The following is a 24,731-nucleotide window of genomic DNA, read 5'->3' as shown; positions in this document are numbered from 1 at the left end:
AGCTATCCATAAAAGAGTGAAGTTAAAGGAATGTTATATAAACAGACTCAGGCTCATAGAATGATATAAGTTAAAGAAGTGAAGAACTACTAATAATGCACTATAGCCTCCTAAAAATAGGAAACAGATGTCATCATTCCGATCTGCAGGACCCTACTAGGAATTTTCTCTTATACCAATAATACCAATGTATCCTAGGCTCTGATACTAATTATTGACGACCAAATTTGAGAGTCATGATGGCACCAACTATATCCAACAGTAGGTAAGCCGAACCGTAACCCAGTGTTAAACGTCAGTGGTTTACTTAGTGGAAATGCCCTAAAAATGCCTCATCGGCAATCCAACATAGTAAATAAGAAAGACAAAAAAATAGTTTTAAGGTAGTCACTACATTAATCCCATCTCATGACCTGTTAGAGTCATTACAAGAGCATCTAGAAATAATGATACAACCGAAGTATCTAGAAAATTCAATACATTTATCTCGAAATAAAATACTGAATATAGAATGATTGAAGGAAATAGGTGACTCTTACTCTATGATTTTACCCTATCTTCGGATATCAACACAAAACAAACGTCAATTAACGGAGGCAACGAGTACTTGAATCTACTCCAAAAAGGAACAAAAGTGTAGTATGAGAATAAAAATAATGGGTACTTAGTATGCATCATCGGAGGACTAAGCTAAATCATAATATAAGTATGATAGAGTACGAGATAACATTACTAATTAAAGGTAAGAGAACGAACATGAATCAACTCCAACAATGTTGTGCATACAAAAGTATATAAAATAATAGTATAACATAATATAAAGCCTCATCACATGCAAACATAACTAAAAATTTGTGCCTATACACCAATTAGTATGGAAAAGTAAATAACCCATCATAAATCCCCATAAGCCTGGAGGAGCAAACAAGATAGCATAACCGACCACAGTTATTTACCTACTCTTATACAATTGGAATTCATTCAAATCATGGCAAACTATAACCATCGACTATCCATATTTATCATTTGTCAATAAATCAACACTTATCAACTAATCCAACATATACCAACTAATCCTTATATATAGGCTAACCATCATTTTCTAACTAATTATTATACATCAAAAAATCATTTATTTATAATATCACTATGATCTATTTATATTATGCCACATTATGGTCATTTCCTTATTTTCAGACTTAGTCAAATTAGTACTTCAATCTCACACCCCAATATTATCATATCATAATAAGTATAGCATCATAGCACAATATGCATATCCAAACTCGAACTGATAAATATAATCAGTATCCAGACTTGAATCGTTAAATATATCATTAATGCTGGACTTGAACCGGTAAAGATATCATTCATAGTAGGACTTAAACAGACAATTATATCATCAATAACTAGACATGAACTACAAAATATATCATCAATAGCTGGACTTGAATAGTAAATATAATCAATAGTTAGACATGAACCGATAAATATATAATCAATTGTCGGACTTGTACCAATAAATATAAATATATCAATATAATTGACAGTGCCATCAATAGCATACCTCGATAAAAATTTCCAAGAGTCTAACAAGTATTTAAAGGTCTAAACAAGCTAACATGCATCTTAGCCTAAGGTGGGTCATGGGCTTACTTAGTATTTAAAGCTAAATTTTAGGCAAATCTACCTGAACTAGGCCTAAGGTATCTAAATCCTAAATGTTAACAAAGCCTTAATTAGTCCTAAGATTGTAAATTCACCTAAAAATATGAGCAACTAGGTCAATTAAACCTAATTTATGAATTTTGAATAGCCTAAATGGTGTAACTATACCAAAGCATTTCAATTGATTATACCAACCTGAAACCTATCATAAATCTAACACAATATCATAAAAACACTATGAACTATCTCAGTCTAATAAGGGAGAGAACCTAGCCTACATGGATGCCGAAAAATGCTCATAAGATCCGCTAAATAGCCATTTTTCCCTTTTGAGAACATTTTGCAAGATGCCAGGCTATAAAAATCACATTAAACTCATCAATATGAGAATAATGATACCCATAATTCACCATTGTGCTTTCGATCCAAAAATTATTTGAAAATCCCATGCGGGTCCCATTTTACAAAAAATTATGTTTTCAAAGCCAACCGAATGTTTTTACATGCTTAAGGAATCATTACCTTCAAAAAATGGGTGGAATTCGAGCTAGTTTGGGTCTAAGATCAAACCCCAAAAGTTTTGGTATTTTTAGTTAAGAAATGGAAAATCAACCATAAAAAGGGTGAAATCTTACCACAAATCAAAGGGAAATCACAAAAATAGATGTTAGCCAAGCTCCTAGCTCACCCACAAGCCTTAATTTTAATTTGTATCTCTAATTAGGGTTTTAGTCTCAAGAGGTTGGGTGAAGAATGAGCAAATCAGGCTAAAAGGACCTATTTATACCCGTCCTAGGTATTCAGGTCCGACGATTACGACCCAACCTTTGCGATAGTTGTATATTGGACTGAACTAGTTAATTGGGATTTTGAATCTTGAGGCTTGCCTAAGGTGTCACGATCGCGACCCTTGGCTCGCGATTGTGATGCACCAGGTAACAGTAGTAGACTCAAAATTTTCCAACTCTCTGCCAACCCTTCAGGATTTCTTCAGAATACCGCATAAACAAATGGACTATGTAACCACACCAAATATGACATTCAAGACTCAATGGCACAATTGAAATTTCCATCCGACATTGCTTCAACAAAATATTGGTCCTAGACCCAATTTGTAATTTCTTAACCTTTCTACCAATAGGTCGAAATGAGCCTGGGTGCCATGGGACCCAAACTAAGAGTCCATCTAGCCTAAAATCAATATTTCGAAGTTGATGGAACATTTAGAATCTGCATTCGAGGTTATTTCACTAAAGTTTTTGCTCGATCGCCATTTGGAACAAGCAAAGACTCTAAAATAGGGAAATGGATCTAAAACCCAAACAAGCTACCCAGTAACCGAAGTGTTAGTTCTAGCAGAGTAGCTATAGCAAAGCTCTAATGGCAAAAATAAGTAAAGATATGAAAAATTTACCAAAAGGGTCAATATAGTGGCCTCTGAGTTAGATTTCCCTACAGACTTAGCAGTAGTGCATCCAGTCTTTTATGTTTCCTCGTTAAAGAAGTGCATTAGTGATCCCGCATCAGTTTTACCCTTAGAAATTATGGGCATGAATGATAGTCTCTCTCACAAAGAGGTTCCTATTGAAAATCCTTGACCATCAGGTTCATAGGTTGAGGAATAAAGAGGTTTAGTTGGTGAAGGTCTTTGGTAAAATAAGTCGGTTTAGGGAGCTACTTGGGAAGCGGTGGCAGACATAATGACCAAGTAACCCCAACTTTTTCCTTTGAACTCAGTCTTATATTGAAGAAATATTTTCTCTTAAGTAATTTTTATTTCTATTTCATGTCACCCAGCTATTACTATGCCGTGGCATGTATCCATGAGTCCGAATCAGACCATATTTTAGTTTCCAGCTCAGCACTAGGTCAGTGTTCAGCTCTTAGAAACTCAGTGTAGGACTTTTAGGTACGGATAATGTAGAAGGGTTCCAAAAAGTTTGGAGAAATGGCAAAAAATTTGGGAATTGCAGCTCCTTTCCCCCTAACTTTCTATCTCGATGAGTAGTTATTAGGGAACAAATTACCCAAAGGGGAGATATTGTAATGCCCTAGGCTAGAACCATGCTTCAAGTACAGGTAGGGTAAATCACTAAGTTTTAATAGGCATTTGGCCATGTACTAAGGCCTCCAAAGCCCCTTGCCATGACCAAAGAACCAAGGGTTATAATGGAACTTGTCGCGGAAAGCCTTGACAAGTAAGCCTATCACCCAAACTAATATGAAATGATAAAAACAACACCAAAACCAAAGGCAAGACTACTAAAACAGATTGGAATGAAAAAGACAGTAATAGTGAGAAATACATGACCAAAGATACTATTTAATATTCCAAAACCTATTGCCACAGTGTAAGAACTATTTAGTATATTTCGAATGCCAAAAGATATAATAATATACCAAATATATTATAATCTATCTATAAATACAAACAAGATAAGAAATAGATAGGAAGAGGTAGTTGATCAACTCTGAAATCCTAGATCGACCGCTACCTCGAATATACCCAAGATACTATCCTAACCCACTATCGTGAGGTTCACTCGTAACTGGATCTACACTGAAAGGGGACAGTAGGAGTGAGTATAGTCAACTTGTACTTAATAGGTATCATAGGCCGACTGAGAAAACTATAAAATAAAGCATATAAAATACATAAAATGGATACATCTCCTCCAATCATAAAAGTCCCCAAAATGGTAGCCCACACTGTCTCAACTAAAAGTTTTATAATATTCACATATACCACACACAAATACGAGAAAGAAGCACAAGTATATAGATATAATATATACAAGTATGAAAAAGAGGTATACATAGACCGATATCACCTCAAAGACAATAATACAACATAGAATAAGCACAATATATATGAAATGCAATGAGATAATGATGATGATAATGATAATGATGTTATGTGATGAACGAGGTTATCGTAAAACCTCCGTACAAATCTACCTAGTTGTGCTCTTGAGATAGGACCTATGGGGGTTAGTCAACCCATATACAATCCAATATCCAGTACTAATATCAATGATTCCTCTCTGGCACATACATCAGTAGAGGATCTAAAAAGATATAACAAAGCCAATGTTCCTAGTATTTCCACAGTGGTACCAATGTTTCATAAGTACATATAACACGAGGATATAAAACTCACAACCAATCAGAATGAGAATTTCCAAATCCAACTAATATACCAACCATGTGAGCCAAAAATACATTAAATGTGTCAACTATACATGAATTCAATTTAATCCATAAGCCAATACAGTAATATAAACAAAAATATTCTATTGATACCACATCAATTAGAATTTAGGCTTTTTCACCAGAAAAGACATAGGCAAATATGCATACATAAGGCAAACAAGATATTATAAGACCTAACACAGCCACACATAATAGATAATGTCTCCAAACAATCAAATAACAATAATGCTGGCCCATACACGGTCACAACACAATAATAAAGACATTTTCAAGATTAGTTCCTACACTCATAAAATGATTTTGTACCAATATTCACTACCCAATCCATTCTGAAGAACTTTAAGTCAAAACCTACCTCGAATGTCTAGCACCGATCCCGATTGTTGAACACCTATCCCAAAAGCCTTTACCACAGAGGTTTTTTCTCATGAACGAATCCAAAATAAACTAAACTACATAAACTTAGAATACACACATTAAACAAAAGCTAATAATACTAACATTACCCATTTTGAGTCAGAATCAAAATGGACCACCGAAATAGGTTTTCAAAAAATAAGATAAAACCAAAATTTGTGTCCAAAATATATTTCCCATGATTAATGGAACTTATAGAAGAAAAAAATGAAAATGGGTTTAATTTGGGGTTTAGATCGAAGAATTATTAATTTTAGGCCTTCTGAGCCAAAATTCCCAAATTCCGCCTTTGAATTTATGTTTTAAAGGGATTTAAATGATAGAATCAAAGAAAATAATTGAAATAGAGATTTGGATCTTACCAATGTTTAAAAGATGGAAAAAATTGTCCAAAAATTTGAAGCCCCAAGCCTAAATAATGGTGAAAATTGCGAAAAGGGGGAATTTAACCCACCCAGGCATTACTTAAGCAATCACTGAGTCGCTTACGTGATTCCTACTTTGCCATATAAGCGACAAGAGCCTAATTTATATTGGTGTTGCTTAAATAATTTGCCCAGCTAGCTTCCAGGACTCTTAAGAAGCCAAAAGGTCACCTAAGCGGGTGCACCAGTTGAGCTGTGTACCATCGGGAGACTATGAGTCTCTTCGGAACCCACGAGATTCATTTGAATTATACAGAACGTTAATGAACTATGACACAAGAATAAATTTGATGCTCTAGAATCAATGGGTATATTAGATTTTTAAAAAAATGTCATTTTCACCAAGTTGACCCCCAAAACCCAATTTCACAACTTTCCAAATCGAGGGTCGAAATGAGATATATAAGCCATAAAACTACCAACAATCTTATCAGCCTAAAATAAATGTTCTAGATTTGCTGGCGTATTCCATTTTGTAATTCGACCCAGAGATCAATACACATTGATCGAAGTCAACAATAAAGCCTTTATAACCACCAAAATGCACATTCTTGCACAAATCACACTAAAATGCATTGGAAACAATGCCAATCATCCCCACACCCAAAAATACCAGAGATAAACCACGGGGAGAGGTAAAATAGTCAAATCACACATAAATAAATATTTCACAAATATCACCACAAATTAGGTCACTACATCATCCACCGCTAAGAATCTAGTTCATCCTCGAACTAAAGGTAATAGAAATTCCTGAACTAGTGAAGAGCTGAGGATAACTACCATGCTTATCTGACTCAGCCTCCCAAGTGGACTTATCTATAGGTCGATGTCTCCTCTGGACCTTAACCACTAGAATATCTCTAGAATGCAACCGTCTTACATCCCTAGCAAAGATAGGGATAGACTCCTCAACAAATTACAACCTTTTATCTAACTACACTAAATCTGAACAAATGACATAAGACCTATTTGTAATGTCACATTGAAGCATGAAAACATGAAAACTATACAAATAACAGATAAATCTTAGGCTAATGCTAACACACATGACACATCCCTAATAGTCCGAATGATACATAAATAAATATTTCACAAATATCACCACAAATTAGGTCACTACATCATCCACCGCTAAGAATCTAGTTCATCCTCGAACTAAAGGTAATAGAAATTCCTGAACTAGTGAAGAGCTGAGGATAACTACCATGCTTATCGGACTCAGCCTCCCAAGTGGACTTATCTATAGGTCGATGTCTCCTCTGGACCTTAACCACTAGAATATCTCTAGAATGCAACCGTCTCACATCCCTAGCAAAGATAGGGATAGACTCCTCAACAAATTAAAACCTTTTATCTAACTACACTAAATCTGAACAAATGACATAAGACCTATTTGGAATGTCACATTGAAGCATGAAAACATGAAAACTATACAAATAACAGATAAATCTTAGGCTAATGCTAACACACATGACACATCCTTAATAGTCCGAATGATCTGAAAAAATCAAATAACTTGGGGCTAAGCATGCCTCTCCTTTCATACCTTATCACACCCTTCAAGGGTAACACATGCAGAAAGACTCGATTACCAATACTAAATCTTAAGGAACAAAGTCTACAATCTTTGTAGCACTTCTTCCTTGTATGAGTTGCTCAGAGTCTATGCTGAATAACCTTAACTCTATCCAAAGACTTATTAAGAAAATCTGTACCTCAAGGTCTAATCTCAAAAATATCAAACCAACCAATTGGAGAGAGACAATGCCTACCATACAAATCTTTAAAAGGAGCCATGTCAATACTGGAATGAAAACTATATTATATGCAAACTCTGCTAAACCTAGATACTACTCCCACTTACCACCAAAGACTATCACACAAGCGCAGAGCACATACTCTAAAACCTTAATAGTACGCTCTAACTAAATTATTTTGGGGGAGAAAGGTTATACTAAGATCAACTCGGGGAACCAGATCCTCTAAAAAAGTCTCCAAAAGTAAGATGTGAACACTGAACCTCGATCTAAGATGATGGACACTCGCACACCAAGAAGATAACTATCTCATAAATATAGATACGAGTCAACCTCTCAGAACTGAAAAACAAATTAAACCAGAATGAAATAAGCAGATTTACTTAATCGATCCATGATGTCCCAAACACTATCATAACCATGATAAGTATAAGGCAACCTACTCATAAAATCCATAGTGATCCATTTCTATTCTACTTGGGAATAGGTAATCTCTGAAGCAAATCACCAGGCCTCAAATGCTCAGCCTTCACCTGCTAGCAACATAGGAAATGAGATACATATCCTCTACATTATCGAAACATCAGTAATGAGCTATAAATCCACAACATTTTTCCTTATACCACTCCACCATTAATTCTTTCTCAAATCACGATAAATCTTAGTCACTCTCAGATAAATAGAATAGCTGGAACAATGAGCTTCCTCTAAAATAAGTATAATGCAATCACCACTTTAGGAACACAGTTTTGGCCTCCAATCATCACAACATCAATAGAATAAAGCGAGGCTTTCTTAGCCTCTCCACTAAACACTATGCATTGAATCACTCTTAGTTAATGTCATCAAATTAATTAGCTCAAATCTGCTCCATCAAGGATGGTCCAGCCTTAATAAATGCCAAAATACACCCAGGATTCGAAATATCAAGCCTAACCATTAACCAATGACTAAACCTCTAAGTCCAAAGGTTTCTTTTAAGTTAGAAGATGTATCGAGCTACAAATGCTTATCAACTTATGGATCAAGGCATCCATAACAACATTAGACTTTGCCAGTAAAGTCATAATGCTTAAGCAACTTAAGAAAATGACATTGACTCTTATTAATATCTCTCTAGGTAAGGAAATACTAAAATCTATGATGATCCGAGAAAATCTCACAATAGACTCCACATATAGTGCCTTCACACTTCAAATCAAATACAACCATGCACAACTCCAAGTCATGGGTAGGATAATATTTTTCATGGGTATTCAACTAACGAGAAGCATATGTAATCATACTTCCCTCCTCTATCAATACACCACCCAAACCAATACCAGAAGTATCAAGGAAGATGATATAACCTAAGCCCTCCATCAGCAAGGTCAATATTAGAGTTGATATCAACAAATCCTTGAGCTTTTAAAAGCTTGCCACAGCATCATAGGACTACTAAAAGGAAATATTCTTCTGAGTTAACTTGGTAAATGAGCTACATTAGATGAAAAACTTGTTCAATAAGCTATAATAGATGAAAAACCCTCTACATAACACTGATAGTAACCTAGAAAACCAATAAAACTCCAAATTTTGGTTGGAAAAGTAGGCCTAACTCAATCAAAAATTGTTGCAATCTTGTTTGGATCGACCATAATACCATTCTTTATCACCACATGAACTATGAAATAGATAAGCTCCAACCAAAACACACAAAAGAGAATCAAACATACAACTTCTCATTCCTCAATCTTTGATGCTCGATCCGCAAATGCTCCTCATAGCCAGCCTCATACTTGGAATAAGCCAAGATATTATCTATCAATACAATCATAAAAAAGTCAAGATACGGTTAAAATGCTTGGTTCATCTACTCCATGAACACATCCAGGGCATTAGTCAATCTGAAAAACTCAGAATGATTGTACAGGGTCAAGAAAGTAATATTCAAAATATCCAAAGCTCTAATGTTTAATTGATGATATCAGAATCTTAAATCAATCTTCAAAAACATCAAAGAACCCTAAAGATGATCTAACAAATCCTCAATACGAGAAAAACAATACTTATTCTTAACAGTCACCTTGTTGAACTATCAATCAATACACATATGCATAGAGCCATACTTTTCTTCATAAAAAAGATAAATGTACCCCAAAGTGATACACTAAGTTTGATAAATCCCTTATCTAAATACTCCAACAACTGGTCCTTCAATTTTCTCAATTCTACTAGGCCATCTTAAGGAGAAATAGAAATGGGCTTGGTGCCCGACTCAACATCAATAGCAAAACCAATATCATAATCCAGAGGCATACAAGGAAAATCCATAGGGTAAACATCCACAAACTCATAGACAATACAAATAGAATCTAATGAAAGAGGTTAACAACACTAGTATCACAAATATTATCCAAATAGGACAAATATCCCCTTTCAACCAAGCGATAAGCTTGAAGAAAGATATAACTTTCTTGAAACACAAATGAAGAACACCCATCCATGTTATTCGCAGCATACCCAGTGAATCTAAGGTAATGGTCTTAGCATAAAAATATAGACCTACATGATAAGGAGCTAGACAATCCATACCCAAGATGACATCAAAATATACAATATCTAGAATAATCAAATATACACAAGTCTCATGATGAGCAAAAGTCACAACACAAGATCGATACACCCAATCCATCACTAAAGAGTCTCCTACAAGGTATATACATGGATAAGCAAGGTTAGAGGATCACTAAAAGAATCAAAACACAAAGCAAAATATGCAGACATATCAAAGAAAGTCAATATTGGATCAAATAACAAAAATATAGATTTGAAACAAACAGGGATGATACCTATGATCACAAAGTTAGAAGCTTCTACCTCTGTTCTGGTAGGTATACCATAGCACTATCCATGCCTATCACCTGATTAAGTAGCCTCGCAACCACTAGCATAGGCACTACTACATCTACCTCACACTCTTTAGTAGAACCTATACCTCACAAAACCAATACAAAAGTAGGCTTTAAAATATGACATGGATAGTCCTTGGCTAAATAGCTGACCTTATCACACATGTAGCAACCTCTATGACCCATCTCAATATGAAGAGGTATGGTCAAGCTAGAAAAACCACACAAAGCTTTTAAAAATAAAAGACCCATTACCTGAATCTTGCAAGTTTTTAACACTGGTCTACCCTGATATTCACAGAAGCATATAGAATCTCTACATCGAGGAGTGTGACCTCTGAACTCGCCCTAATAGCACACCATCTTGGAACCTCCCTAAAATCCTTAAATAATAAAATCAATTATCTTAAAATGATCCATTATACTCTAAAATAATTCACCATACACTACTCCCTAAGTTATAGATAACTAAATAGAAACATCAAACCACTTTATGACCTTTTGAATCTTCTTAAACTCAGTAAAAATAGTAGCATACAAATATCTAAAAAAGGTGTAAAAATATGCCTCATACTCCGTAACAATCATGGATCCCTACTCCAAGTGATCTAACTCATCTCTGATCTGATCCCTCAAACTGTGAGGCACAAACCTATCTAAAAAGCCTTAGCAAACTGATCCCAAATCACCTTTGGAAAAGTAAGAGGTCTATACCTAATTAGTGATCTCCACCAATCCCTGGCTATATCTCTCAACTAATAAGTAGTGTAAGAAACTTCGTGTAACTCCAGCAAACTAAGGTTATGAAACTTCTCATAACAATCAATCAAGAATTCATAGGCATCCTCACCCACAGTATCATTGAACCTAGCAGGACCCAAGTGAGGGAGTCCTTCAAACCTCATCTGGTCATTAAAAGATATAATTGTACTCATAATAATAGGAAACATAGTAAATATAGTTGGCTAAGATCCTGTTTTGAACTTCTGATCTCAAAATACCATACTCAGAACAAGACATTAAAGGAGGAACAACACTTAGAGTTTGTGGAGTACCATAAGAAAACATCGGTACTATTAGAAGATCTACACTCAAAACTAGAAGAACACCATAGGTATACTCTTGCACAGATAGAGGGATAATAATCAAAGATAGAGGAACACTAGGCATACTTAAAGGAACACCCTCCAAATAGGTCTACAAGAAAATTAATAACCCTTCTAAGACTGGGTAGAATAAATCTATAGGATCAGAGTAGGCCTCATGTCTCAAGCATATTCAACCCGTAATTCAGGGAAGAGTTTCCAATTACAATCTTTGGATGGGGAAGATCCTCATGTATGTCCACCACCTCATGCCTATCCATATCTCACAACCCACTCTTTAAACCAAGCTCTCTCCTTAGATGATAGCTCTGCATATCTAGCCATACGAGATCTAGTCCTCACCATCTTCATATAAAAATGTAAAATATTATTTGAAACACAAGGTATTAATTATCATCACAATATAGAATGAAATAAAATAAGTTTTCTAAGGATATATTATAGAATCTTAAAGATAAATACGGATGTCAACCTACTAATATGTGAGACTCTACTAGAAATCATTTTCTTACACTGATGAAAACAATGAACTTGGATGCTCTGATATTAATTGGTCACGACCCAAAACCAACGGGCAATAATGGCACTTGTTGCAGCAAGCCTTAGAAAGTAAGACTATTATCGAATTTGATATGAAAAGAGAAAAATAGTGCTAAAACCCAAGGCAAGACTCCTAGAATTGAGTCAAACAATATATATATAGTAGTAGTATAAAATATATGACCAAAGATACCATAAAATATTCAAAAACTTGGTGTCATAGTGTAAGAACTACTAAAAACATCTCGAATGTCAAAAGATACAATAATAGACAAAATGGATCACAATCTATCTACGAATACAAGCAAGACATAAAATAGATAGGAAGAGGTAGTAGTCAACTCTAAAAACATAGATCAACTGCCACCTCAAATGTATTCTAGATACCACCTAAATCAACTACAATGTGGTGTACTCATACCTGGATCTGCGCACAAAGAGCATAGTAGGGGTAAGTATGATCTACTTATACTCAGTAGGTATCATAGGCCAATTAAGCAAACTAGAAAATAAAGCATATAAAATACATCACATGCACTCAGAAAATGTCCTAACTGATAGCCCATAAGATCTTCACTAATAGTTTAATAATATACATATTTACAATACACAAATATGAGAAAGAAGCATAGGTATATAGATATCACATATACAAGTATGATAAAGTGGTACACATAGACAAATATCACATTAAAGACGATAATACAACACATAATAAGCATAATATATATGAAATACAATAAGATGATGGTGATGATAATGATGTGATTTCATGTACGAGGTTTTCGGACAACCTCTACACACACCTATCGAGTTGTGCTTTTGAGGTAGGACCCATTGGGGGTTCGTCAACCAATATATAATCCAATATCCAGTACTAATATCAATGAATCCTCTCTAGCGCATACATTAGTAGAGGGTCTATAAAGATATAACAAATCCATTGTTCCTAGTGTTTCCATAGTAGTACTAATGTTTCATAAGTATATATAAAATGAGGATGTAATGCACACAAGCAACCATAATGAGAATTTCCAAATCCAATCAATATGCCAACTATGTAAGATAAAAATTCACTCAATATGTCAACCATCTATGAATTCAACATAATCCATATTCCAATAGAGTAATATACACAAAAATATGCTATTGATATCATATAAATTCAAATTTAGGCTTTTTTACTATAAAAGATACTATCGAATATACATACATAAGGCCAGCAACACATATAAAACCTAACATGGTCATACATAACAAATAATATCTCAAAATCATCAAATAACAATAATATAGGCCCCCACAGAGGATCAACCTAATAATAAAGACATTTCAATAATTAGTTCCCATACCTATAACATAATTTTATATAAATATTAATTATTCATTCCAGTATAAAGAAAGTTAAGGCAAAACCTACTCTGCATGCCAAAAAGATGTCCAAAAATTTCTTTACCATGGAGCTTTCACCTCATGAAAAAATCCAAAATCAACTAAAATACAATAAATATAGAATGTATGTGTTTAAATAAAGCTAATAATACCTGTATTGCATAATTTTAGGTTAGGGTTAAAATGAAACCTTGAATTTTAAAAAGAAGGGTAAAAGTAGAATTTATGTTCAAAAATATATTTACAATGCTTAATGAAACTTATAGAAAAAAATCAAGAGAAAATGTGTAGTAAGAATTACCAATTTTAGGCCTTTCGAGCCAAAATCCTTAAACTCCACCTTTGAATTCAAGTTTTAAAAGAATTTAAATGACAATAATCTAAGAAAAAGTAATTGAAATAGGAATTTTAAAATTACCCAAGCTTAAAATAATGAAGAAATCATCAAAAAACTAGAAACCCCAAGCTCAAATCCAGAAAAAGGAGAATTTAACCCACCCAGGCATCACTTAAGAAATCATTAAGTTGCTTAAATATCTAGGCATCACTTATGCGATGCCCAGCTTGTCAGGTAAGCGACATGGCTGTCACTTAAGTGATAGGTGCCTAAGAAATGAAAGTCGCTTAAGCGATACATCCAGTTGGCTGTCAGGTTGTTAAGCGTCCAAAAGGTCACCTAAGCGGGTGCACTAATAGAGTAATGCAACAACTGGAGATTTGGAGAATTCCAAGTCTCTACGGACCCCTCGAGATTTATTTGGAATCCTCAGAGCGCAGACAAACTATGCTACTAGACTAATTTTGATGCTCCAAACTCACTAGTGATTTTAGATTTTCAAAAAATCATTGTTTTAACATAGTTGACCCCCGAAATTCAGTTTTACAACTTTCAAATTTGAGAATCAAAATGAGATGTAAAAGTCATAAAACCACACCAGCTATGTTACCAACCTAAAATCGATGTTTTTAATCTACTAGGGTTGTTTGCTTTTCCACCCAACACATAAATCAATAAACATTGACCAAAGTCAACTTTAAAGCCTTTATAACCACCAAAAATTATAATCATACTGAAATACATTGGGAATCATGCCAACCATCAACACACCCTAAAAATACCATAAAGCAACAACAAAAGAGGTAAAATAGTCAAATCACACTAAAATAAATATTTCACAAATATCACCAGAAATTAGGTCATTACAACCCTATCTAATATTCAAGCCAAAACCTCCCTTGCATATCAATCCCTAAAGGAGTGATAAATTTCAAAAAATAATAAATCCTATATTTCATGAATATTTGAGTATCATAACCATCAAATAAGAAGTTCTAGTCTTTATAGTAAAGTACTTCTCTACAATGAGATGCCACGAGTCAAAAAATGATTATGGTTATATTGTACAACTGTACAATGGTCTCGTTCGATCATAATAGCTCTAACTGAATGTTGACAAAATGTATCATCTTACCACGAGAAGGAATCATTATCATGCTTTGACACAAATATCCCTAGGCATGATCATGAGTCCCACATGTGTTCTTTGTGTAAACAGTAAATATACAAACCAAGGTAAGATAGTAGGTATATCACACAATTGTATAAAGACTCATTTGATTATGCTCTACAAAATCTCACACATCTCCCAACCATGAGTGAAATCTAGTATCATTTGCTAGTCCTATGATCATGGAAAGGTCTCATACAACCTTTCTCATTGTTTTTAGTTATGGAATATTAAGGGTCATATCAGTCTTTTCCCACTTTTTTAACATCAAAACTACAACATTTTGGGAATTTTAAGGGTTATTTTTAGGGTTAATATGACCCTAATCTCTTATTTGTTAGAATAATAGCCAATACTAAGTTTCCAAAGTGAAGAAAGAGGATTTATTTTTCCCAGAGCAGAGCTAGGGTTTATCTTCCTCAAGTATAAAACTCTAAAGAATTCTTCGGAGTTCTTGCCTCCACATGTATGTTATTTCATCAATGGGCTCCCTTTCACCCATTGATTCCCAAAATTAACCCAATTCTCTAGTATAATCCCTTTGTCATAATTTAGAATTTATGGATATTGGTAAATTCATTGATATCTCTATCCTTTGGTGTCACTGAGTTATAATCCTTATTTTAGCATAAATTTTTGCATTATTACTTGGCCATAATCCCAAACTTGGTTACATTGTAAATCCATGATTGTTGGACCTAAGTCATTGAATTTTGCAAATTTGTTAATTGATATAATAGTTGCATTCTTCAGAGATAGTGGGTTATGAACACTCAATAACCTAGGATTGCATGCATATTATTTTTGATGTAATATTCCCAAGTTTATATGTTTAAATAATATTAGATAGTACATCTATTTCAATATTCAAATTATTATTAGCATTTACCATTACAACTATCAGTGTAATTTTTTTGGGAGTAGTACTTAGCTCTCCGTGGATGCAGGGATGAAGGCTTATCTACCAGTTAGGCTAAGACTTTTATTATAGATTCTTTAGAGAGGTGGGTTATGAACACTCGATAAACTAGGATTTATTTATATGATTTTGGATGTAATATTTCTAAGTTTATATGTTAGAATGCTTTTAGATATTACATTCATTTCAAACTTGAAATTATTATTAGAATTGAGCATTTCAACTATTAGTATCATATTCTTCTAAGACTTTGGTTTCAGTTATTCAATTCATTATACAACAAATGTTCATGACTTGGTATTGCACTAGTTTACTATGTTATATGTACCATGTTCATCTTATATTAGTTGTTTTCCTATCTCACATACTTAGTACATTTAAAGTACTAATCACATATTTTATAGGTCCTAATGCTCAACATCCATATCATGCATAGTACCATTCATTTACTTAATTAGCAGTAGCAATTTTTGTGTGTCCTCATTATGTGTGGACTAGAGTTAGAATTTTATTTTATTTTGTCTTTGTTATTCCTAGTTTTCCAACATTTAGAGTTGGTTGGGGGCATGTCCTAGTAACTTATGTTAGAGTCAGATATTTAGCTTATGATCTCAGATTTGGTTATTAATGAATTATTTTCCTTGAATATTTATTATATTATTTAGTTTAACTTATGCATAAGTTCTTTTATCTATTATTATCTATATTTTTAGTGTTTTTCCATCCAATGGGTTAGCTTAGAGTCACTTTTAATTCTAAGCAATGTGTTACGACTAGGGGTAGTCTCAAATTGTACTAGCATGAGAACTTTTGGAATGTTCTGAGGCATACTAACAATATGAGTCTATCAAACAGGATCAAGAAGGATAATTAGTGATTGATCGAGGCTAAAGATAGGGCTAATAATAAAAATTTAGAAGATTCTGTTGATATTAATGCTCATAGGAATCAAAGGCCTAAGGGCCAACAACAAAGAATAGTTATTCCATATGATTTGGGTGATGAAGAGACTGTTAATTTAGATAAAGTTAGTGCTACTAGTGCCATTATCCCTCTTTGTCTAGCATGGGGTACTAAATTTTACCTTACAAGCACTGTTACTCAGCTGTTGAACCTAAAGGGTCTACTTGGCAGTGCTCCTAGAAATGATCCAAACCTTTACTTGATCAACTTTGTGGGAATCATATTATACAAGCTGTCAGGTTCAGCTAATATACCACTAGATTGTAGTTGTTTCTCCTCTTACTATTTGGGGAACCATTTATATAGTTGGTTGAGCTTTTAGATAACTCTATCACGAATTGAAGAGAGTTAAAGGATTCATTCTTAGAAAGATTTTTCACTATATAGTATGTTGTAGTTGAGAGATGAAATAAGTAACTTCAAAAAACCGCCTATAGAATCTTTGTATGAAGCATGATTAAGGTTTAATAAAATATTAAAGTAGTGCCCTAAAACTAACAAGCAGATGACAATCTGCAGAAGACCCTTACTAGTCCCTGAGTTTTGTGACCAAGCTTTAGATAAAAATATCACCAGAGGTTATTTTATGAAAATACCTATGTTGTTCATTTTTTATGTTGGATTGAGACATCAAGACCAATAGATTTTGGCACAAAACAAATTCTAAGATCTTTATTGGTACCTTTTTATTTGCATGTTAGCTGAGAAACACCAAAAAGTAAAAAGCTTAATCATGATATGGTGCTTATAAAAATATAAATAGAACTTCTTGGAAAGCATTTAATGGTGGGTAGTTCTAAAAAGGTGAATACAATAGGTTCACAGGGTAAAGCAATAAGAGATATAGAGTTTGATGTTGCTGCTTAGGAGAAGCCAATTTACATCAACAACTAGATGGTGGATTTCTACACCAATTCCCAAGGGTATAACCAATGCTCTGCCACCAAGGTAAAGAAAATCAAGGATAGAACTATCACAAAAATAATAATTATGACTAGGCTAGGTATTGAGGTAGAAATTGAGATAAAGTTTAGGTAATAGGAGAAATAAAGATGGTTAAAAGAATTACATAAGTAGGTTATATGTTCCTCTAGGACAAAGCATTTAAAGATTAAATGAATTAAAAGGTGAAGGACATGTTAGCCAAAGTGTTGAGTAGAGTTGACTCAATATACTCTAGGATTAATGAGATGAAGGGTGATATATCAAACATTAGTAAGTAGGTGGAATTATATTCTACTTCTATAAAGTATCTTGATTATCAAATGGGTCAGATGTCTACAACTTTGAATCAATGAAAAAATGGTACATTACCTAGTGACATAATACAAAATCCTAGGAATGATGGTTAATATATGGTTGTCACAATTAAAAGTGAAAAAGTGTTATTAAAACCTATGACTATTATGGATAAATAAACAAAGGAGTTGGTCTCAAATTTAAGGGTTGCTATTGATGAATCTACCGAGAAGGTAGTGTCGGATAGTTCTAAATATGTGGTTATTAATTAGGATTATCACATAAATTTGGAGTAGTCTCAAATTGATTCAAGAAGGCAACTATTGATAAAGGTAAGGAAAAGGAGGTCACAAAGCCTTTGATTCCATTTTTTGACATTTGCCTTTGTTCCCTTAGTGTCTAAAAATGATGGTGGAAGATGGAAAATTTCATACATTCATCTCCATGTTGAAATAATTATAGGTGAATATCACACTGATGGAGGCACTTGAACAAATGCCAAATGCCACGATATGCCAAGTTCATGAAAGATTTTGTTATGAAGAAGAGAACAGATAGTTTTTATCTGGATGACAATTACATCATTAGAGTATGATTTCTTCGCATTATCTACTGTAGAAAAAGGAAGATCGTGGTGAATTCACTATTCCATAGACTATTGGTGCATTTAATTTTTCTAAGTCATTGCATGACCTTGGTGCGAGAATTAATTTAATGCCATATGATATCTAAGTAAGGCTTGGGAGCCCTAACACTGACTACAATATTGCTAGTTCTAACACCATAATAGTTCCTAAGAATCTATTTTAGATTTATCAAAGTAAAATAGTTTATTTACTAGATCATTCATTACAGAATGACTAAAGGCAATAAGTCGTTGTATGACTCTAAGGTACCTATTCAATCGAACAATGATTTAGAAGATATTTTAATTCCTAATTCCATGACAAGTGAAGTACAAATAACCATTAGATAAGAATTATATAAGTATTAGATATGAATTAAGGTCAAAAGAAGTCCCTAACCCAAAGTTTAGTTGAAAACACCTTTTTTTGACTAAGTCATAGTTTAAGATTTTTATTATTTCAACTTCAAACAACTATCACTCCTAGTATATAAAGAATTAGGTGTACTAATACCCATCAAATTAAAGTTATTTGAATCCTCTATTTAATGACACTAACTATTCATAATCTAATATTGGAGTAAAATGTTATGGGTATTTTAGTGAGGAACTATCATATCTAGCAATGGCGATGACACATCACCAAGACCCTACGACTCATCATCAGACCCTGCAACTCATCTTGGAACTCATTTTCACTATAAAAAAAAGTTCCAAAAAGGGGCTAGGATGGAGATTCAAGTGATGACTCATCCCCAAACACTGCAATTTATTATGAGAGTCATTATGGAGGGAGGGGGTAAGGGGGACACCAACAACTTTCTAATTGATTTTTAAAGGGCATTTGGTCTTTTCCCAGTCTTTTTACATCAATAATATATTTTTAATGCTATTACAAGTGGTATAAAAGGGGATTTGATGATTAAATCTCCACACTCTCTCTTAACACTTAGAAAATAGAAATTAAAAGGTTATTCCTTATCTTTCAAGAGCAAACTAGGGTTCCTTCTAAAGCTTCAGATATACTTAAGTTCATAGAAAGAAGTCTTCTTCTACGTAGGAGGGTAGTCAATAAGGGTCTATTTTTACCCTCATGCACAAATATATTTTCAAATTCACAATTTATGAAACTCAAGAATTAGGAAAAGTTTCCCGAGTATACCCATTTTATGATTTCTTTCAGTAATTATGTTCCTAAAATCTCATGACCTTGAATATCAATTTATGCAAGAATTTAAATATAACTTTACACATGTTGGCATATTATGAACACATAATACCTTAAATTTATTAATTTAACATATTTAGCTTCAGTTTACAAATTTTCATTATGATCTTAGTTATTTAGACTACATGATACTCTTAGATAAAGTCTTTTTGAATTAGTTTTAGAAAAATAAATTTATGATCTATAAGTTATTCAGTTTTAGGAGTAATGCTTAGCACCAAGTAGAGGTAGTGATGAAGGTTCATCGATTAGTCTAGGTTGGAATCTTTAGTAAAGTTCCCTAAGTCCTAGAACTATACAACCAATATAGGTTATTAAGGCTCACTCACTAGTTGAGGCCTATACCTTAATCCAAATGGATATCAGTTTATGGATCCACATTAGTTAGGTTCCATACCCTTGGGAAGGTATAGATATCCTCCCAAATATAGTTATAGGTTAGACCTCGTTTACCTCAGATATGATGTGTTTCTTATCAGGCTCTTCAATACTTTTAAATACAGTATAGTATTTGACCCTTAGATCAGTTGTATTTGTTTAAACTCAAGACTTTTCATATTATTATTTCATATCAGTTTTATATGTATATTTATGTATCTCAGACAAGGTCATGGTACTTTCGTTCAGTTATATTCCTATTTAGTTTACATTTTAGTATTTACCAATGTATTTGAGTATATTTTATATTTACATGTCTCACATACTCTGTATATTTGAAGTACTAATGGCATACTTTTTTTCTCTTTGTATCATACTTTCATGTAGGTTCAGATGCTAATCATTAGTCCTACAGTTGATACATTCTAGTGTCTTTCCTATAGCTGACAATAATGAGTCCTCATTATTCAAGGATAAGAGTCTATGTTTTATTTTAGTATTTCTCCCCAGTTGTTACACACTTTAGGGTTAGTTGGGGGATTATACCAATAATTCATCATTATTAAAGGTTTTTAGGCAGACATTTAGATTTTTAGTTTTATGATATGTCAGATATTTCAATCTTTGATGATCAGTATTACACACTATTTATTGGATTTGACTATTTCTATATCATTGTAGTTTTATCTTTTACCTAGTATCTTTAAGTTATATTTAGTATTCTTAGTGTAATATTATATCATGGATTAGTTTGTGGTCATTTATGGATCTAAGAATTGTGTTATGACTAGGGTTAGTCTCAGGTCGTGACACAATTAATGGTTAATATTGCTATTAAAAGACATGTAGGTGTATTAAGTGATGTGTGGGTAATGGTAGAGAATTTTATTTTCCATGTTGACTTTACCATCTTTACTGTGGGGTTGATTTTAAAGTTCCCAAAATCTTGGGATAACCCTTCTTGACTACAAATAGAGTTTTTGTTGATATAGGAGTGGTGAGCTAAAATTATGATAGAACAAAAAGGATGATGTGTTTAATGTGTGTATATCATTAAAACATCTGAGAGACATAAGCATGCTATCTATTATTGGTATTGTTGATGATGGGGTTCTTAAGGTACCTATTAAGAAAAGGTTTGTCCTTATGACTTTAGTCGCAGTTATGATGAATTTTGATCAAGATATATCGAGGACAATGATGAGACGGTGAAAGCATTAATTAGCATAGGGTCATACTCTTATTCATTTAGAAGTAATACCTTGATCTAAATAATAGGAAAACACCACCATCTAAACCATCCATTAAAGAGATACCAGTATTGGAGCCAAAGTCTCTTCTCGGTCACCTTTACTGTGTTTTCTTAGGAGAAAATAACACTTTAAGAGTCATTGGGGCAGAAAATTTAATTAAATGGTAAGTGAAGGCCCTAGTACCTGTGTTGAAATACTTTCAAAGGGAAATTGGTTGGATAATTTACAATATTATTGTGATCCTTCCTGGTATATATTCATACAAGATCCAACTAGAAGAAGACTAAATTATGAATGTTAAACATGACACATATTAAATCTTTAAGTATAATAGGTTGTAAAGAAGGAGATAATTAAGTGGATTGAAGTAGGTGTATCCAAGTGAATGAACCTAATTTAATATGTACTTAAGAAAGAGGGAATAATCATAGTCCTAAATGAGAAGAATGAGTTAATTATAATTTGACGAGTCACAGTTTTACGCATGTGTATAGACTATAGGAAGTTGAACTCATGGACATTCATAGACTATTTCCCAACATATTTTATAGATCAAATGTTGGATATATTAGTCGGTAGAGGATTATATTTCTTCCTTGATGGTTAATCTTCAGACAACCAGATTTAAATTACCCTAGAAGATTATTAAAAGACTTGGTTTTTTTTTGTGTGTAATGACAATACTTAGGGTTGAGTCATGGACTTCTCTTTATTGCACTCTAGAAATTTCCTACATAACTTCTTTTGTTGAATAGGTAACCATCAACCAATTGGAAACCATCAACTCTCCTCTCTTAATTGAGCTTATAAAAATGTTCTTGAAGTTAAAGTCATAGAATAGTCAATTAAATTTTCAAAACCTTTCATTATATAAGTCAAGGTGGTAACTAAGGACTCATGATCGGTCCTTATCACATTATCATTAACTCTCTTGGAATTGATCAAATAAGGGAATGTTTTAATTAATTCCACCTATTTGAAGTATTTCTCATTCAAATTTTATTAGTTCTAGGGGCTTCAGGGACTCAAGATCGGTGCTTATCATAAATGGTTGTACCACAAATAGTGTTTCCAATAATCTAAAACTTATACAAGTTCATATAAATCCTTCTCAAACATTTGGTACCTTAGAGAGGATCCTATATATTTTCAATAAATAAAGACAAAGGCTTCCCTTTATGCCCCAATACACAACTACTATACCAAAACTGAAAGCATTACACTCACTTTCAAATGCCTTATAAAAGTTGGGTAATATAGACTCAACATAGACTTTAAAGCTTGAAAGGACTTCTCTTGCTCTTCTCCCCAAGTAAAAAGAACACCTTTATTGATCATTTTTGTCACAGTAAAGGTAATATTACCAAATCCCTTTAGAAATTGTTGTAGAAACTTTCCACCTACGGAGTTCCATATTTTGGTTGCATTAGTAGGAGTTGGAAATGTCCTAATAAACTCCACCTTTCTTGATCAACTGATACCATTAGTACTAATAATAAAAATCTCCAACACTACCTTATCAATATAATATGAACACTTTTTAAGATTAGAAAATAACCGATAATACATCAAGACATCAAATACCTACCATAAGTGGCACATATGCACTTCAGTCATCTTTTAATACATAAATATGTCATTAATATAAAAACTACAAACTTGTTGATGAAGGGTTTAATCATATGGCTTATTAATCTGATAAAAATTCTAGGCAATAGTTAAGATGAAAGATAACAAAAGATACTCATACAAACCAAACTATGTTTTAAAGGCCATCTTTCATTAATCACCTTGTTTCATGCATATTTGGTGGTATCTACTTCAAAGATAAATCTTTCAAAGCACACTTGATCAATACGCTCACCTAATATATCATCAAGTATAGTAATAGGTGTCAATACTTTATCATAATTTTTATTGATAGCTCTACTCCAATGCACATCCTCCAAGTACGATCTCTCTATGGAACAAGGATCACCAATATAGAACTAAGACATATACTTTATTTGTCTAAACCTTTTAAAGGATTTCCTAAACTTTCCTTTGTAACTCTTTAGTTTCTTCTACACCTCTTCTATAAGGTAACCAGATATGAATTTAAGAACCCGACACAAAGAAATTTGGTTCTTAATCAATAAGAGTGGTAATCCCTTGGGCATCTCCTCCAAATATAGATATCAATATTTTTATAATAGAAGATATATGTAACAAGGATAAGTTTTAGTATCTTGGTTGTCATACACTAAAGATCTTTTTTTCAAGGCATACAAGAAAGTGCCCCTCATCTACACCCACTAGACACCTCTTGGATTTGCTATCATACACATTTTCTTCTTATTTTTAGATAAATCACTTCTCTTTTCATTAACAAGTATGGAATCTACTTTCTTATCTTGCCTCGTCCACTCTTGTTCTATAAAAAAGTTCTTTCATGATCAAATAATATAACAAGCCTCTAGTTTATTTTTCCATTTATGCATATTTTCTATATTTAGAGCTTTCTTATAGCTTCTCCAAGTCATTTATGACTTACTAGGACTAATAGTTTTGTTCGTAGGTGGTTTGCTTATTTTTAATGCCAATTATCATACTTTGAAGCTTTAAAATTTGAGATATATGTCTTTGTCCTATACTTTAAATAAATGACCTTGGATGAGAATTTTGATAGCTCCATTAGCTTTGGAACATAGATTTTAGGCTAGGAGGACCTTTTTTCTGAGTCTTGAGGGTTTTAAGCTTATTATGTGCTATTAGTTAGAAATTAATTAAAATGGAATAGCAGGTGTGTGACTCATATTTTGTTGAAACAACACTGTTAAAACTTTTGATGATTCTGCTGAGTTTGGAATGTCATTTATGTTAGGGAGACATAGTTTGTTTGCATGCACGGGGTTTTGAATGAATCTCTAGCACTTGGTTAGAGTACTTTTAAACTTAGAAATTTTTTTGGAGTATAATCACCTGGTGCAAACTAAAATGGTCTTTGCGTTCATGAGCCATTGGTTGCATTTGTAATGGTTATGGATTCTCGACCTTTTCATTTGTGGTCTTGTCACTGCATTCATGAATAAGGGAATGACATGGCCAGTCTAGGTTCTTTCTTTACATTTATGATGGAATAGTTCCATTCATAAATTCTGTTCCTAGTCGATTTCTTTCTTCGAGATAGGGGTCTCGCATTCACAAAGAAAAGGCCTCTAGCAGTT

Source organism: Capsicum annuum, chromosome 12 (assembly GCF_002878395.1).
Source record: "Capsicum annuum cultivar UCD-10X-F1 chromosome 12, UCD10Xv1.1, whole genome shotgun sequence".
In the NCBI taxonomy this organism is placed as follows: Eukaryota; Viridiplantae; Streptophyta; class Magnoliopsida; order Solanales; family Solanaceae; genus Capsicum; species Capsicum annuum.
The sequence above is the reverse complement of the archived record's forward strand: the minus strand, read 5'-3'. Positions refer to the sequence as shown.